We start from the raw sequence: 15751 nt of genomic DNA, 5'->3' as shown, positions 1-15751 counted from the left end.
CAGAAGACGGCGACAGCGGCAGCAGCGGCATGAGACCGGGCCACCGCTTGTAAAAGAGCTAGAAGAAGGCGCGGTGGCCCGGCAAGAAGAACCGAAGAGGGGGACAAGACCCCCGAAGAGGGGGACAAGTCCCCCGAAGTCGGAAGAAGAGGGCGGCGGCGAACAAGAAAGCTGGGCTCCTCCACTAGCAAAAGAGTTGGCAGAAGATAGCGGAGGAGTCCGGTGAGAAGACCCCCGAGCTGTGCAATAAACTATTTTAACCCTTGTGTGTTGTGTTTTTTCTTACCTTTTTTTTTACAGGTGAATGGCTAGGGGTACATTGTACCCCATACTCATTCACATAGGGTGGGGGGCCGGTATCCGGGGGCCCCCTTATTAAAGAGGGCTCCCGGATTCCAATAAGCCCCCCGCCCGCAGACCTCGACAACCAACGGCCAGGGTTGTCAGGGAAGAGGCCCTTGTCCTCATCAACATGGGGACAAGGTGCTTTGGGGTGGGGGGGGTGCGCGCCCTTCCGCAAGGCATCCCCCATGTTGAGGGCACGATGCCTGGTACGGCTCAGGGGGGGGGCACTCACTCGTCCCCACCCCCTTTCCTGGCCGGCCGGGTAGCTTGCTCGGATAAGGGTCTGATATGGACCTAGGGGGGACCCCCACGCCAATTTTTCGGCGTAGGGGTTCCCCTTTAAGTCCATACCAGGTGACGGGGCCAGTGACGCCTCCTTCGCTGGCCCCGGCTACCTGGAGGCGCGCTCAAAATGAGCGGACTTTTCTCCGGGCGGGAAAAGTCTGTTCATTTCAAAAGTACGGCGGACTGGCACACACACAGCCGGATTGTCCGCCGAAATGCGAGTCCAGCGAACAGATTGGAGTGCAAAAATACTTTCTAAGTCCGCTAGACTTTTGGTTAAAAAAAGTCCACCGGAGCCTACACACAGGGGGATTGTCCGGCGGACTTGAGTTTTTCCACCGGATTGTTTGATCGTGTACGAGGCATTAGTCCGCCGGACTTTTGGGTAAAAAAAGTCCGCTGGAGCCTACACACGGGGGGATTGTCCGGCGGACTTGAGTTTGCCGGACTTTTCCACCGGATTGTTTGATCGTGTGTACGAGGCATAAGCGTAACACGACACAGCAGTGAAAGACTTTTTTATTTGTGAATGATATATGGATTTTTTTTTATTGATTACACATTGATGCCATTAAGGAACGGTGCCACCTATAGGCTCCATTTGTGCCTGATTGTAAATTCAGCCCTAGGTGTAAAGCATTAGGAGAATGAAACTTTTAGGTGCCGGTTTGGGGTTGCGTATGGTATACAAGGGCAGAATTTACTAAAACAAATAAACAAGAGCATAGATAAATAATATGGTACGTTTCCATTGTGGGCTCCCATGAGTGTGCAGATGTACAACTGTGCAGTGAACGTTATAACTACAGTCTGCTTAATCAATTTTCTTTGTTGGCTGTCTATGGTCCCATCAGAGAGATAGTGGGTTTGATTTGCTAAAGTAAATATGCTGTTTAATTTGAAAGGGAACTTTCCCGGGGCTTAGTGTATGTGATCAAATTTAACGTTGCAAAGAATATACAATCACGTGCAAGAAAAATTAAAAGAAAAACACATTTTTAGCTGCACATGATTGGATGATGGAAGTCGGAAGAGCTTCCCCTTATTCACTTAGCCCTGAGGAAAATTTCCTTGCAAAGTGCAACTTCCCTTGCAAAATACATTTTGTATAACAACCCTATTGTATTACTTTTGTCTTTGTCACCCTCAGAGGAAGGGAGGATCAGTCTGTTTAGTGAGGGGGGGGGGGGGGAGGGGTGAGGGGGGGGAGCACAGATAGCAATAAAATTCCAAAACTTCCACACTCTATACAAAAGTTGTTGCTGGAGTTGGGCTTTAATCTCACGAATGGCATAAGGGAATAATTACAGGTCCCAGCACTGACATATTGATGCCCTGCTTTGTTCCTGGAGTCTTCTAACACAGCAACTGTCTAATTGCAAGTTTTAATTGATACTCACAGTATAATTAACTGTTTTAGTGAAGATATGTGAGGACTGAGCTCTCTTCCTTTCGTTATTGATATTAATAATAAATGGGGACATCTGTGAATCGTTATGCAGTATGTGCAACTGGAAATAGAGCACATAAGTGTCATTCTGTACAGTAGTGCATGTGTGTAAATGTGTGTTGTCAACAGCCTGGCCAATTTCTGATCATTGTCCCGAACAGCAGAAGAGAAATGATGCTGGGCCCTGGACCTGTCCATAATTGTCAGATATTACTTGGCAGATGATGAAGCAGCATTTTTTTTCCAGGAGAAGATATTATCATAAAATTCTGAGATTAGTGTAAAGCTTGTCATTTTCCCATTAAAGAGTAATGGGTTTGGATAAGTAATACAGCAGCTGCTCATGTGTTGTTAGCACTTGCTTGGCCCAGTGAGACTGTCCACCTGCGTCTTAACCAAATCTCCATCATAAAGTTCTACATCTTTTCATCTACTTCATATTGCTGTTGTGGGAATTTATTATTAAGACAAGATTTATTTTTGCATATGTTCATGTTTCTTTACTATTAGGGATGAGCTTCGTGTTCGAGTTGAACATACGTTCGACACGAACATCGGCTGTTCGCCCGTTCGGCGAATTCCGAACATTATGGGCCGTTCGCGCCAAATTCGTGTGGCGCACACGGCCCACAATGCACTGCGTCATCGCAGTGCATTGCTGGCTCATGATTGGCCAAGCATGCCCTGTGACCCCGCATGCTTGACCAATCACGGCGCCAGCAGCGAGGAGAGCCATGATTGGCCACAGGCAGGATGCCTGTGGCCAATCATAGCTCAGGCTGTGTAGTATACGCCCCACACTATATAAGGCCGCCAGTGCGGCGGCCTTGTGTAGTGTGTTGGCGTCTGAAGCAGTTAGTGGGTGTTCTGTGTACCTTCAACACAGTACACACCGATCGTTATCGGCCGATTTTCGATCTTGCTCTTCTGTAGTGGTTGTTGTCTGCGTGCCCTGACCGCAGTATACACCGCTATATTCACCTCACCTATATAGCTAGTGATCTATCTTTTATAATAGAGCTTGCAGTCAGTAGTGTTAGGAGCTTGTGCGTGCTGTCTGCGTGCTCTGTACCCAGTACACACCGCTATATCCACCTACATAGCTCTTCTCTATTTGAGCCATCTGCCATCTGCAGGAGTTATTGGAAGTTGTGTGTGCCTTCAGCACAGCACAGTATACATCTGTATATACCCCTTTATCTCTGGTGTTCTATAATAAAGGCATCTGCAGGAGTTAGTGGGTGTTTTGTGCCTCCAGCACAATATACACCTGTATCTACCCTTTATTGCTGTTCTCTAATAGAGCCATCTGCAAGGCTTAGTGGGTGTTGTGTGACTCCATTACAGTATACCCCTTTATCTCTGGTGTTCTATAATAAAGGCATCTGCAGGAGTTAGTGGGTGTTGTGTGCCTCCAGCACAATATACACCTGCATCTACCCTTTATTGCTGTTCTCTAATAGAGCCATCTGCAGGGCTTAGTGGGTGTTGTGTGACTCCATTACAGTATACCTCTTTATCTCTGGTGTTCTATAATAAAGGCATCTGCAGGAGTTAGTGGGTGTTGTGTGCCTCCAGCACAATATACACCTGTATCTACCCTTTATTGCTGTTCTCTAATAGAGCCATCTGCAAGGCTTAGTGGGTGTTGTGTGCCTCCAGTACAGTATACCCCTTTATCTCTGGTGTTCTATAATAAAGGCATCTGCAGGAGTTAGTGGGTGTTGTGTGCCTCCAACACAATATACACTACCCTAGTGCTGTTTTACCCAACTCCCTTCAGGCCATTACCATGTCTGGAAGGCCAGCAAGGAGAGGCAGACAGGCGCGAGCCGATAAAAGAGGGCAAGCAGGCTCTGTGTCTAGAGACAACAGTGCTGGTCGTGGACGCGGTGCATTGTCATCAGCACGTGGCCATGGGACACGCTTGTCCTTCTTTTCGGCAGCTGGACATGTTGAACCGCAACATGCCAATGACTTGGTAGAGTGGATGACCAAGGCCTCTTCATCCTCCTCATTCTCTCTCACCTAGTCTCAGGGTACTAGCAAAGCAGCTGCCAACGCATCGTCTTCCCTCCTCTCAATGTCATCATCAGTGACTCCTTCCCTAGACCCACCACGTCCTCCTGAGGAGTCTCCTGAACTCTTTGAGCACAGTGTTGGGTACATGCTCCAGGAGGATGCCCAGTGTTTTGTAGGCTCTGATGTTGACACTCAGCTAGAGGAAGGCAGTAGCGTGAATGCAGAGAGAGGGGATGCTCAAGAAGGACAGCAATCTGGCAGTCATGTTCCACAAGCTGCAGCATATTGCCAGGTTTGCTACAGCGATGAAGAGGGAGGGGATGATGAGGGCACTGACTACACGTGGGTGCCTGGTAGGAGAGAGGAGGAGGAGGAGGAGGAGGCACATGTCCAACGAGGCAGGATGCCCTCCGGGGGCCAGCTTAGGGGCAGCACACTGACTGAATCACACCGCAGAGCTCCGCCTGTGCAGGGCGCTGCCTCTGCGCGTTATTCTAAAAGTTCTTTGGTGTGGGCCTTTTTTGAGACGAGTGCATCAGATCGCACCGCTGCTATTTGCAACATATGTCTCAAGCGTATCTCGCGTGGCCAAAACATCAGCCGCTTGGGCACCACATGCTTGACCAGACATATGTTGACCTGCCATGCAGCTCGTTGGCAAGCGTACCTCAAAGACCCACACCAAAGAACAAAGCGGACCTCTCCTTGCTCCTCATCAACTGGCATCTCCAACCCCACTAGACCTTCAGTCCTCTCTGAAACCTGCTCTGAGAGGAATGAAGGTGTAGAATTAGGTGTGTCACAGCCAAGTGCTTCCGGGCACTCTGCTAGCAGTACACCCACGTCTGATTATAGCAGGCAAATGTCCCTGCCCCAGCTTCTGGACCGGCGAAAGAAGTTCACTCCCAGCCATCCACATGCCCAGCGGTTGAATGCTAGCTTGGCTAAATTGCTAGCACTTCAACTGCTGCCTTTTCAGTTGGTAGACTCGGCCCCCTTCCGTGAGTTTGTACAATGTGCGGTTCCTCAGTGGCAGGTCCCCAAACGCCACTTTTTCTCATGGAAGGCGATTCCGGCTCTCTACCGGCATATGGAAGGCAATGTCCTTGCCTTATAAGACACTCCCTACATGTTACTAATGTGCATTAGGAGTTATATATCACTCCTACACTCTTACTGCACGATAAATCATGGTCAGTGACAAGTAAATACACAGCCACTGACATGTATATTGTATCAAACAAGGAGGAAAAACGCACAGCAGTGTAATGATGTATTATACAACATGCAGCAGTGTAACAATGTATGGAACAGATTTGAGAAACGTAATTATTTGAATGAGGCCAATTGATTTTTATCCAACTCGAACTAAAATTGTAGCTCAGCAGGATGGATGGTTAGTGTTTACCCACACACAGCGATGTAGACGTATACTCCCAGTGACATCGGAACCGTAAATAGACGTCACTTCCGGTCGCAGCTGAACCGGAAGTAGAGCGGCCTAAGGGGAAGACAGGGAGATCACTCTCTGCTGACAGCTGCTTAATATGGTGGGAGGGACAGACGCAACTGTGCAGGTTAGCGACGCCCTGGTTCTAAATACACATAACTATATAAGATTGCTTAGTATATCGTGTGATCACGCTCTCTGAAGACGTGAAAACACGAAACGCGCCAGGGCGGTGATCACACGAGCAAGAGGGTGAGTGTTAGCCGACAAGGACCCGGGTCCTCACACGGAGACTGTGTTGGATGAGATCTGCAGCCTACCGGTGAGACGATCGTGCGGCAGCACTTACACCACATATGTTATACGCTGGTTTTAAGTGGTTTTAAATGTAAGCATATTATGTAAGGGGGGTAGGGAATTTATTCAATCCTAAATAAAAGGTATCACACTATATGAGACCCCTTGAATCTTTTGCATGTCTACTACCAATGTGAGAGCAATCAGCGGGACACACAGAACCAGACAGAGGAGTTCCACATAGTGGAGATAGGCTCTAAAGTGATTGGAATCTGGTAAGCAGCCATCTATATACATATTCATGGAGGTGGAACAGCTCATGGTGAAGGTGTAGGACCATACCCATACACACCCAGATATCTGAGAAGATTGTATGAATATGAATATGAAGGACTGCACTCATTGATGAGGAATAGAGTGTGATCTCTTAGTGTATGGACATTAATTCCTGACAAAAGTCTTGCTGGTTCTTTAATACTTGGTGTTTGGACACCAATCTTGATAAAAGACTTGCTGTTTTTTTTAAAAAAAGTACTACATGCTCAACATAGACAAATTCTTTGTTGTATATGGAGATGTGGTATCAGCGCTGTTAGTGGTTGTATTTGAATTCTCAGGTTAACCAATTCTTTTGGTTTTTAATGTCCTTGCCTCGCTGGACAGGGCGGTCAGTGGTAAGGTGCATATTACCGCTGACTCATGGTCCAGCAGGCATGGATAGGGACGTTACCTGTCTTTCACGGCCCATTGGGTCACTCTTCTGGCAGCTGGGAAGGATGCAGTACAAGGTGCAGTAGTGTTGGAGGTTGTTCCGCCACCACGCCTCCAAAATGCTACTATTGGTTGTGACACACCTCTCTCCTCCACCCCCTCCTCTTCTTCTTCCTCCATGGCCTCTTCCAGTGCTTTGTCCTCAGAACCAGCTGTGCTCCGTAGGCGTTCCAGGGGCTACACAAGTACGCAGGCAAAACGATGCCATGCCGTGCTTGAACTGGTTTGTTTGAGGGACAGGAGCCACACTGGGGCGGATGTTTTGTCAGCTCTGCAGGGGCAGGCCGAGAGGTGGTTGACGCCATGCCAGCTTAAGCCAGGAATGGTGGTTTGCGACAATGGCACCAACCTCCTCTCCGCCCTCCGACAGGGACAACTGACCCATGTGCCCTGTGTAGCTCACGTCCTTAACCTGGTGGTGCAGCGGTTCTTGGGCAGGTACCCGGGCTTACAGGATGTCCTGAAGCAGGCCAGGAAAGTCTGTGTGCATTTCCGCCAATCATTTAATGCCTGTGCTCGGCTGGCTGAGCTCCAAAAGGAGTTGAACCTGCCCAAGAACCGCCTTATATGTGACATGCCCACCAGGTGGAACTCAACGTTGGCCATGCTGCAGCGGCTGCACATGCAGCAGAGGGCTATCAATGAGTACCTGTGCGACTACGGCACCAGGACAGGGTCAGGGGAGCTCGGTTTTTTCTCACCATGCCAGTGGGGTATGATCAGGGATGCATGCACTGTCCTGTCACCGTTTGAGGAGGCCACAAGGATGGTGAGCAGTGACAGTGCATGCATCAGTGACACTGTACCTCTTGTCCACCTCTTGGGCATACGCTGCGTGCAATAATGGACAGGGCACTTGAGGCAGAACAGAGGCAGGAAGAGGAGGACTTCCTTGCCTCTCAAGGCCCCCTTTATCCAGACAGTGTTCCTGCTGTGCCACCCATCACACAGGAAGAGGATGAGGAGGAGGAAGAGGAGGAGGAGGATGATTGTGTCAGCATGGAGGTGGAGGCTGGCACTCAGCATCAGCAGCAGCAGCAGTCTTGTAGGGATGATTTACAGTCCCAAGAAAAACGTGGACTTGTACGTGGCTGGGAGGAGGTAGCTGCGGATCATGTTGTCCTTAGTGAGGCGAATGCCTCAGCTAACCTACGCTGCATGGCCTCCCTGATCCTGCAAAGCCTGCGGAAGGATCCTCGTATTCTTCGGATCAAGGAGAGGGACCATTACTGGCTGGCCACTCTCCTTGATCCACGGTACAAGGGTAAGGTTGCCGACCTTATCTTGCCATCGCAGAGGGAGCAGAGGATGAGACATCTCCGGGAGGCCTTGCAGAAAGGTCTGTGCAATGCATTCCCAGAGACTGGGAGGTTACAAACTCCTGGTGCTGGACAACGTGTTGCTGAGGCATTGGTCAGAAGGAGCGGTGGAGAAGATGGCCGTCTGACTGATGCTTTCAGACAATTTGTTAGTCCCAAGGTATGATCGGTTCCAGCAACCATCGCCAGCGTCTGATTTACATGATGCAGGAATACCTAGGGGCAAGGTCAGACTTGGACACCTTTCCCACCGAAAATCCTCTGGCTTACTGGGTCTTGAGGATGGATCACTGGCCAGAGCTTGCACAGTATGCAATTGAGCTACTGGCCTGTCCTGCATCCAGCGTTCTTTCGGAACGCACCTTCAGTGCTGCTGGTGGCTTTGTTACCGATCACAGGGTGCGCCTGTCCACCAAATCAGTTGATCGACTGACCTTCATCAAGATGAATCAGTCTTGGATCACCCACAGCTACCAAGCACCTGAAGCTGATGTAACCGAATAATTTTTTTTGAAATATCGCATCCCTTCAAGACTGCCTATGCTGATGCTGAGTGACTGTCCTATTATGTTGATTGGCTATCCTCTTCCTCCTCCGCTGATATGTTGGAAGAACATTTCTGGTTCTGGGTGATGCCATCAGCCCAATTTTTCTGCCCCTGTTTAACAGGGCGTTTAATTACAATTTTTGATGCAATGCTTTGCAGCAGGGCTAATTCCTGCAATAAAAATAGAGTATATGGGAGAGGTTGCAGTGTCGTGGCACCACCACCAGTGCCTAAGGTCCAATTTTTCTGCCTCTGTTTAACAGGGGCATTTAATTACAATTTTTGATGCAATGCTTTGCAGCAGGGCTAATTCCTGCAATAAAACTAGAGTATATGGGAGAGGTTGCAGTGTGGTGGCACCAGCACCAGTGCCTAAGGCCCAATTTTTCTGCCCCTGTTTAACAGGGGCGTTTAAGTACAATTTTTGATGCAATGCTTTGCAGCAGGGCTAATTCCTGCAATAAAACTAGAGTATATGGGAGAGGTTGCAGTGTGGTGGCACCAGCACCAGTGCCTAAGGCCCAATTTTTCTGCCCCTGTTTAACAGGGACATGTAATTACAATTCTTGATATAATATTTCACAGGAGGGCCCGTTCCTGTGCCCACCCAGAGTAACTGTGAGGACTTATAGTGTTGTGGCACCAGCACCACAACCACCAAAGGTCAATTGTTCTACCACTGTTCAACAATGGCATGTAATTACAATTCTTGATATAATCGTTCACAGCAGGGCGCTCCAGCGCCCACCAAGAGTCACTTTGAGGGCTTACAATGTTGTGGCAAAACCAACACCTTGTTCTGCCATTTCTGCAGAGCATATAGGGCAGGCCCCTACTTTCAAACATCCAACTTACAAACATCTCCTACTTGCAAACGGAAGGAGACAACAGCAAGTGAGATGAAAAAAGATGGATGACAAAACAAATTATACAGGGGTGATAACCCTTCCCTATGTTTTCCAAAAAGCTTAAAAATAGTTTTTTTGACTGGAGCTACACTTTAAAAATGTACCAGTTGAAAATTACAAACAGATTCAACTTAACACAACAAATCTACACAGTCCCTGTCTTGTTTTCACCGCCTGTATACTGCTGTTCTGAGTATATAGGGCCTGGGGGCCACACGCATTTCCTTTTTTTAATATGGGTACAGGGTTCCGCTTAATATGCGTACAAGACCCAAAGGGGCTGGTAATGGGCAGAGAGGGCTACCCATGCCATTTTTCTGAATGATTTTCAACCATATTGCAGGAACCAGATATAACATTAAAACCGCAAGCAGTTTTAAATGATGTTATTTCCGTTTAATGTCATTTTGTGCAGGGACTGTTCTAAACACGGGAAACACGTGGCACTTCACAGGCATACTACAGACACCCCCCAGGCACGATATTTAAAGGAATATTTCACTTTTTTTTTCACTTTAATCGTCATTAAAATCAGTGCTCCCGCCAAAACGGACATTTTTAAAAACATTTTAGGCATTGACCCATGTCCCCTGGGGCAGGAGCCAGGTCCCCAAACCCTTTTTAGGACAGTATCTTGCATATTAGCCGTTAAAATTAGCACTTTTAATTTCGAACGTTCGAGTCCCATAGACTTCAATGGGGTTCTAAAGTTCATACGAATTTGAGGTCCGTTCGAAAGTTCTGGTGCGAACCGAACCGGGGGGTGTTCGGCTCATCCCTATTTACTGTATACCGTAACTTAATAAGTTAGGTCTTTCAATGGGAATCTTTATCCCAAACCCCAGTTATTACCGTTTGTTCCACTTGACCCTCCCTTCTAGATTGTAAGTGCTAACGAGCAGGGCCCTCTGATCCCTCCTGTATTTGTTTGTATTGTAAGTGTACTGTCTGCCCCCAAGCGCGGCGCAAACTGTTGGCGCTATATAATACCTGTATAATAATAATAATTCCAAACATTTTTAGATGTGAATGTCAACGTGATTGGTATTTTTAATGAATTATATTGAATATCAATATTTTAAAACTTTTGTTCTATGTGTAGTTTTACATGTTTGCTCATTATGTTTACAAGTACACAGTGGCTGTACTTTTTTCTTCTCCTCTCTCAGTGTAAGTCTATACTGTCACTGAATAAACACTATTTAACGTCTGCCTTTACACAAACATGAACTTTAATGGCATCCCAGTCTTAGTCCGTAGGGTTCAATACTGAGTTGGCCTAACCTTTGTAGCGATAACAGCTTCAACTCCTCTGGGAAGGCTGTCCACAAGGTTTATGAGTGTGTCTATGGGAATGTTTTATCATTCTTCCAGAAGCGCATTTGTGAGGTCAGACACTGATGTTGGACAAGCAGGTCTGTCTCACAGTCTCCGCTCTAATTCATCCCAAGGGTGTTCTATTGGGTTGAGGTCAGGCCAATCAAGTTCCTCCACCCCAAGCTCACCCATGTCTTTATGAACTTTATGCCCAGCTTTGTTCATGGAGTCTTTCAACACAGCATCTGTCTCCGAAGGGAGGGGATCATGCTCTGCTTCAGTATGTCATAGTACATGTTAGCATTCATGGTTCCCTTATTGAACTGTAGCTCCCCAGTGATGGCAGCACTCATGCAACCCCAGACCATGACACTCCCACCACCATGCTTGACTGTAGGCAAGACACACTTGTCTTTGTACTCTTTACCTGGTTGCCGCCACCAGGGCTGGACTGGGACAGAAATTTGGCCCTGGACTACATCCAGACCGGCCCACTTACATTTTGAGTGTCCCATCAGCACTCCCTTACATCAGAGTGTCCCACCACCAGCCCCCTTACATCAGAGTGTCCCATCAGCAGCCCCCTTACATCAGAGTGTCCCATCAGCACCTCCTTACATCAGAGTGTCCCATCACCAGCCCCCTTACATCAGATCAGAGTGTCCCATCAGCACCCCCTTACATCAGAGTGTCCCATCACCAGCCCCCTTACATCAGAGTGTCCCATCACCAGCCCCTTAGATCAGAGTGTCCCATGAGCAGCCCCTTACATCAGAGTGTCCCATCACCAGCCCCTTACATCAGAGTGTCCCATCAGCGCCCCCTTACATCAGAGTGTCCCATCAGCAGCCCCCTTACATCAGAGTGTCCCATCACCAGCCCCTTACATCAGAGTGTCCCATCACCAGCCCCCTTACATCAGAGTGTCCCATCACCAGCCCCTTACATCAGAGTGTCCCATGAGCAGCCCCTTACATCAGAGTGTCCCATCACCAGCCCCCTTACATCAGAGTGTCCCATCAGCACCCCTTACATCAGAGTGTCCCATCAGCAGCCCCCTTACATCAGAGTATCCCATCAGCACCCCCTTACGTCAGAGTGTCCCATGAGCAGCCCCCTTACATCAGAGTGTCCCATCACCAGCCCCCTTACATCAGAGTGTCCCATCAGCACCCCTTACATCAGAGTGTCCCATCAGCAGCCCCCTTACATCAGAGTATCCCATCAGCACCCCCTTACGTCAGAGTGTCCCATGAGCAGCCACCTTACATCAGAGTGTCCCATCACCAGCCCCCTTATATCAGAGTGTCCCATCAGCACCCCCTTACATCAGAGTGTCCCATCACCAGCCCCCTTACATCAGAGTGTCCCATCAGCACCCCCTTACATCAGAGTGTCCCATCAGCGCCCCCTTACATCAGAGTGTCCCATCACCAGCCCCCTTATATCAGAGTGTCCCATCACCAGCCCCCTTACATCAGAGTGTCCCATCACCAGCCCCCTTACATCAGAGTGGCCCACTGAGCCATCGGCCCACCGGGAAACTCCCGGTAGTCCTCTTGACACCATCTGAATACGTTTATCTTGATCTCATCAGGCCACAGGACATGGTTCCAGTAATCCATGTCCTTAGTCTGCTTGTCTTCAACAAACTGTTTGCGGGCTTTCTTTGCATCATCTTTAGAAGAGGCTTCCTTCTGGGATGACAGCCATGCAGATCAATTTGATGCAGTGTGTGCGGTGTATGGCCTGAGCACTGACAGGCTGACTACCCCCCCCCCCCTCAACCTTTTCAGAAATGCTGGCAATACTCAACTTCTTTGGTCGACCATGGCGTGGTTTGTTCTGAGTGGAACCTGTCTTGTTAAACCACTGTATAGTCTTGGCCACTGTGCTGCAGCTCAGTCTCAGGGTCTTGGCAATCTTCTTATAGCCTAGGCCATCTTTATGTAGAGCAGCAATTGTTTTTTTCAGATCATCAGAGAGTTCTTTGCCATGAGGTGCCATGTTGAACTTCCACTGACCAGTATGAGAGAGTGAGAACAATAACACCAAATGTAATACACCTGCTCCCCATTCACACCTGAGACCTTTTAACACTAATGAGTCACATGACACCGGGGAGGGAAAATGGCTAATTGGGCCCAATTTTGACATTTTAACTTAGGGGTGTACTCACTTTTTCTGTCGGTGGTTAAGACATTAATGGCTGTGTGTTGAGTTATTTTGAGGGGACAGCAAATTTACATTGTTATACAAGCTGTACACTCACTACTTTACATTGTAGCAAAGTGTAATTTCTTCAGTGTTGTCACATGACCCTAAAGCATGGTACGTGAATTGGCTTACACTCATAAATTACCATACTTTGACATATACACTAGATCATATGCCTAGCAGGTTTAGTGAGTGAATCGCAGTGGCGGCCCGCCCATAGGGGGCGCCTGGGCGCCGCCCCCCCCCCCCCCCCTCCAAAAAAAATTGAAAAAATATATATATTTTTTTTGTCAAATGGCCCTTTAAAAAAAAAATGTGAAAAAAAATCCTTAAGTGCACTGTGTACGAGCGCCGGACACAGTGCAGCGCCGGACACAGTGCACTATGTGAAGCGCCACGTCAACGCAATTACAAGATTGCAGACGCGGCGCTTCATTTGCGGGGTTTTAACCCGCCTTGTGGCGCAATTAAAAGTGCCGATCTGCATCCGCCCAGCACCCATAGGTTTACTATACTATGTGCTTTGAGTGACAGACTAGTTAGTCTGTCACTTCCGGTTTTCCCTGTGTCAGACCAGTGCGCCGAGCGGAGGAGCGGAGGAGCGGAGGAGTGAACTCCTGCACTTGCCGCTATGAAACTCAACAACAAGGTAGATGCTGGAAATCCACAGGAGGGGGGCAGAGCTGAATGATTCCACTGACAGCCAAACGAGGCACAGCAACACCAGTGGAGATATTAGAATCACTGACGATCACACAAGGCTGGTCTCCTTATTTCTACAGGATGGATGGATGAGGAGGTTTCACATGGGCTGTGTGTTTAACAAGTGCTGATCGTCACTGTGCTTTTATTATCTCCACTGGTGTTGCTGTGTCTCGGTTTGGCAGTGTCAGTGGGGGGTTTGGTTAAACACACAGCCCATATGAAACCTCCCCCCACCCACCCATCCCTCTGTCCCTGATTCATCCCACCCACCATCTCTCTGTCCCTGATTCATCCCTCTGTCCCTGATTCATCCCACCCACCAGCTCTCTGTCCCTGATCCATCCCACCCACCATCTCTCTGTCGCTGATCCATCCCACCAACCATATCTCTGTCCCTGATCCATCCCCCACCCACCATCGCTCTGTCCCTGATCCCTGATCCATCCCACCCACCCACCATCTCTCTGTCCCTGATCCATCCCACCATCCTTCTGTCCCTGATCCATCCCACCCACCATCTCTCTGTCCCTGATCCATCCCACCATCCTTCTGTCCCTGATCCATCCCAACCACCATCTCTCTGTCCCTGATCCATCCCACCAACCATATCTCTGTCCCTGATCCATCCCCCACCCACCATCTCTCTGTCCCTGATCCCTGATCCATCACACCCACCCACCATCTCTCTGTCCCTGATCCATCCCACCATCCTTCTGTCCCTGATCCATCCACCCACCATCTCTCTGTCCCTGATCCATCCCACCATCCTTCTGTCCCTAATCCACCCCACCTACCATCTCTCTGTCCCTGGTCCATCCCACCCACCATCTCTCTGTCCCTGATCCATCCCACCAACCATATCTCTGTCCCTGATCCATCCCACCCAACATCTCTCTGTCCCTGATCCATCTCACCATCTCTCTGTCCCTGATCCATCCCACCAACCATATCTCTGTCCCTGATCCATCCCACCCAACATCTCTCTGTCCCTGATCCATCCCACCATCCTTCTGTCCCTGATCCATCCCACCCAACATCTCTCTGTCCCTGATCCATCCCACCATCCTTCTGTCCCTTATCCATCCCACCCATCCATCCCTCTGTCCCGATCCATCCCACCCATCCATCACTCTGTCCCTGATCCATCCCACCCACCGATCCCTCTGTCCCTGATCCATCCCACCATCCCTCTGTCCCTGATCCAGCCCACCCACCCATCCCTCTGTCCCCGATCCATCCCACCATCCTTCTGTCCCTGATCCATCCACCCATCCCTCTGTCCCTGATCCATCCCACCCACCCATACCTCTGTCCATGATCCATCCCACCCACCATCCCCCTGTCCCTGATCCATCCCACCATCCCTCTGTCCCTGATCCAGCCCACCCACCCATCCCTCTGTCCCTGATCCATCCCACCATCCTTCTGTCCCTGATCCATCCACCCATCCCTCTGTCCCTGATCCATCCAACCCACCCATACCTCTGTCCATGTTCCATCCCACCCACCATCCCCCTGTCCCTGATCCATCCCACCACCCCTCTGTCCCTGATCCATCCCTCTGTCCCTGATCCCATCCCACCCACCACTGATCCAACTCCCCACCCCACCTCCATCCCTCTGTCTCTGATCATCACCATCCCTCTGATCCCACCACCAAAGGCAAACATGTAAGATATTGCATTATTGCAGTCACTAAATGTGATGACTGTATTTGTTTTATTTTATTAGGCTTTCTTGTACTTCATTGTCTGCGGTGACCTCTGCCTATTGCTGTTTCCCGAGCACCTTTTTTGTGTTTCCTGTTTTTTTTTCTCTGGTGAACGAGGAGTGTGGCTGGGCTGTCAGACATATTGATGTGTCATTAGAACCTGGTGTATAATGTAGAGCCTGGTATATGATGTACAGAGCCCTGTCTATGATGTAGAGCCTGGTATATGATGTACAGAGCCCTGTGTATAATGTAGAGCCTGGTATATGAACTATAGAGCCCTGTGTATAATGTAGAGCCTGGTATATGATGTACAGAGCTCGGTGTATAATGTAAAGCCTGCTATATGATGTACAGAGCCCTGTCTATAATGTAGAGCCTGGTATATGAAGTATAGAGCCCTGTGT

At 49.0% G+C, this 15751-nt stretch overlaps 1 long non-coding RNA gene across 1 annotated transcript in view; it reads left to right on the top strand.

Moving 5' to 3' along the window:
- Nucleotides 1-15751, top strand: part of LOC143974892 (uncharacterized) — a 95491-nt gene that overhangs the window by 1800 nt on the left and 77940 nt on the right. The window lies entirely within an intron of this gene.

Source organism: Lithobates pipiens, unplaced genomic scaffold, assembly GCF_037356315.1.
Source record: "Lithobates pipiens isolate NorthernLeopardFrog02 unplaced genomic scaffold, aLitPip1_a1.2 Scaffold_1, whole genome shotgun sequence".
Classification (NCBI taxonomy): domain Eukaryota; kingdom Metazoa; phylum Chordata; class Amphibia; order Anura; family Ranidae; genus Lithobates; species Lithobates pipiens.
Note: the sequence above shows the minus strand (reverse complement) of the source record. Positions and strands in the feature narration are given on the sequence as shown.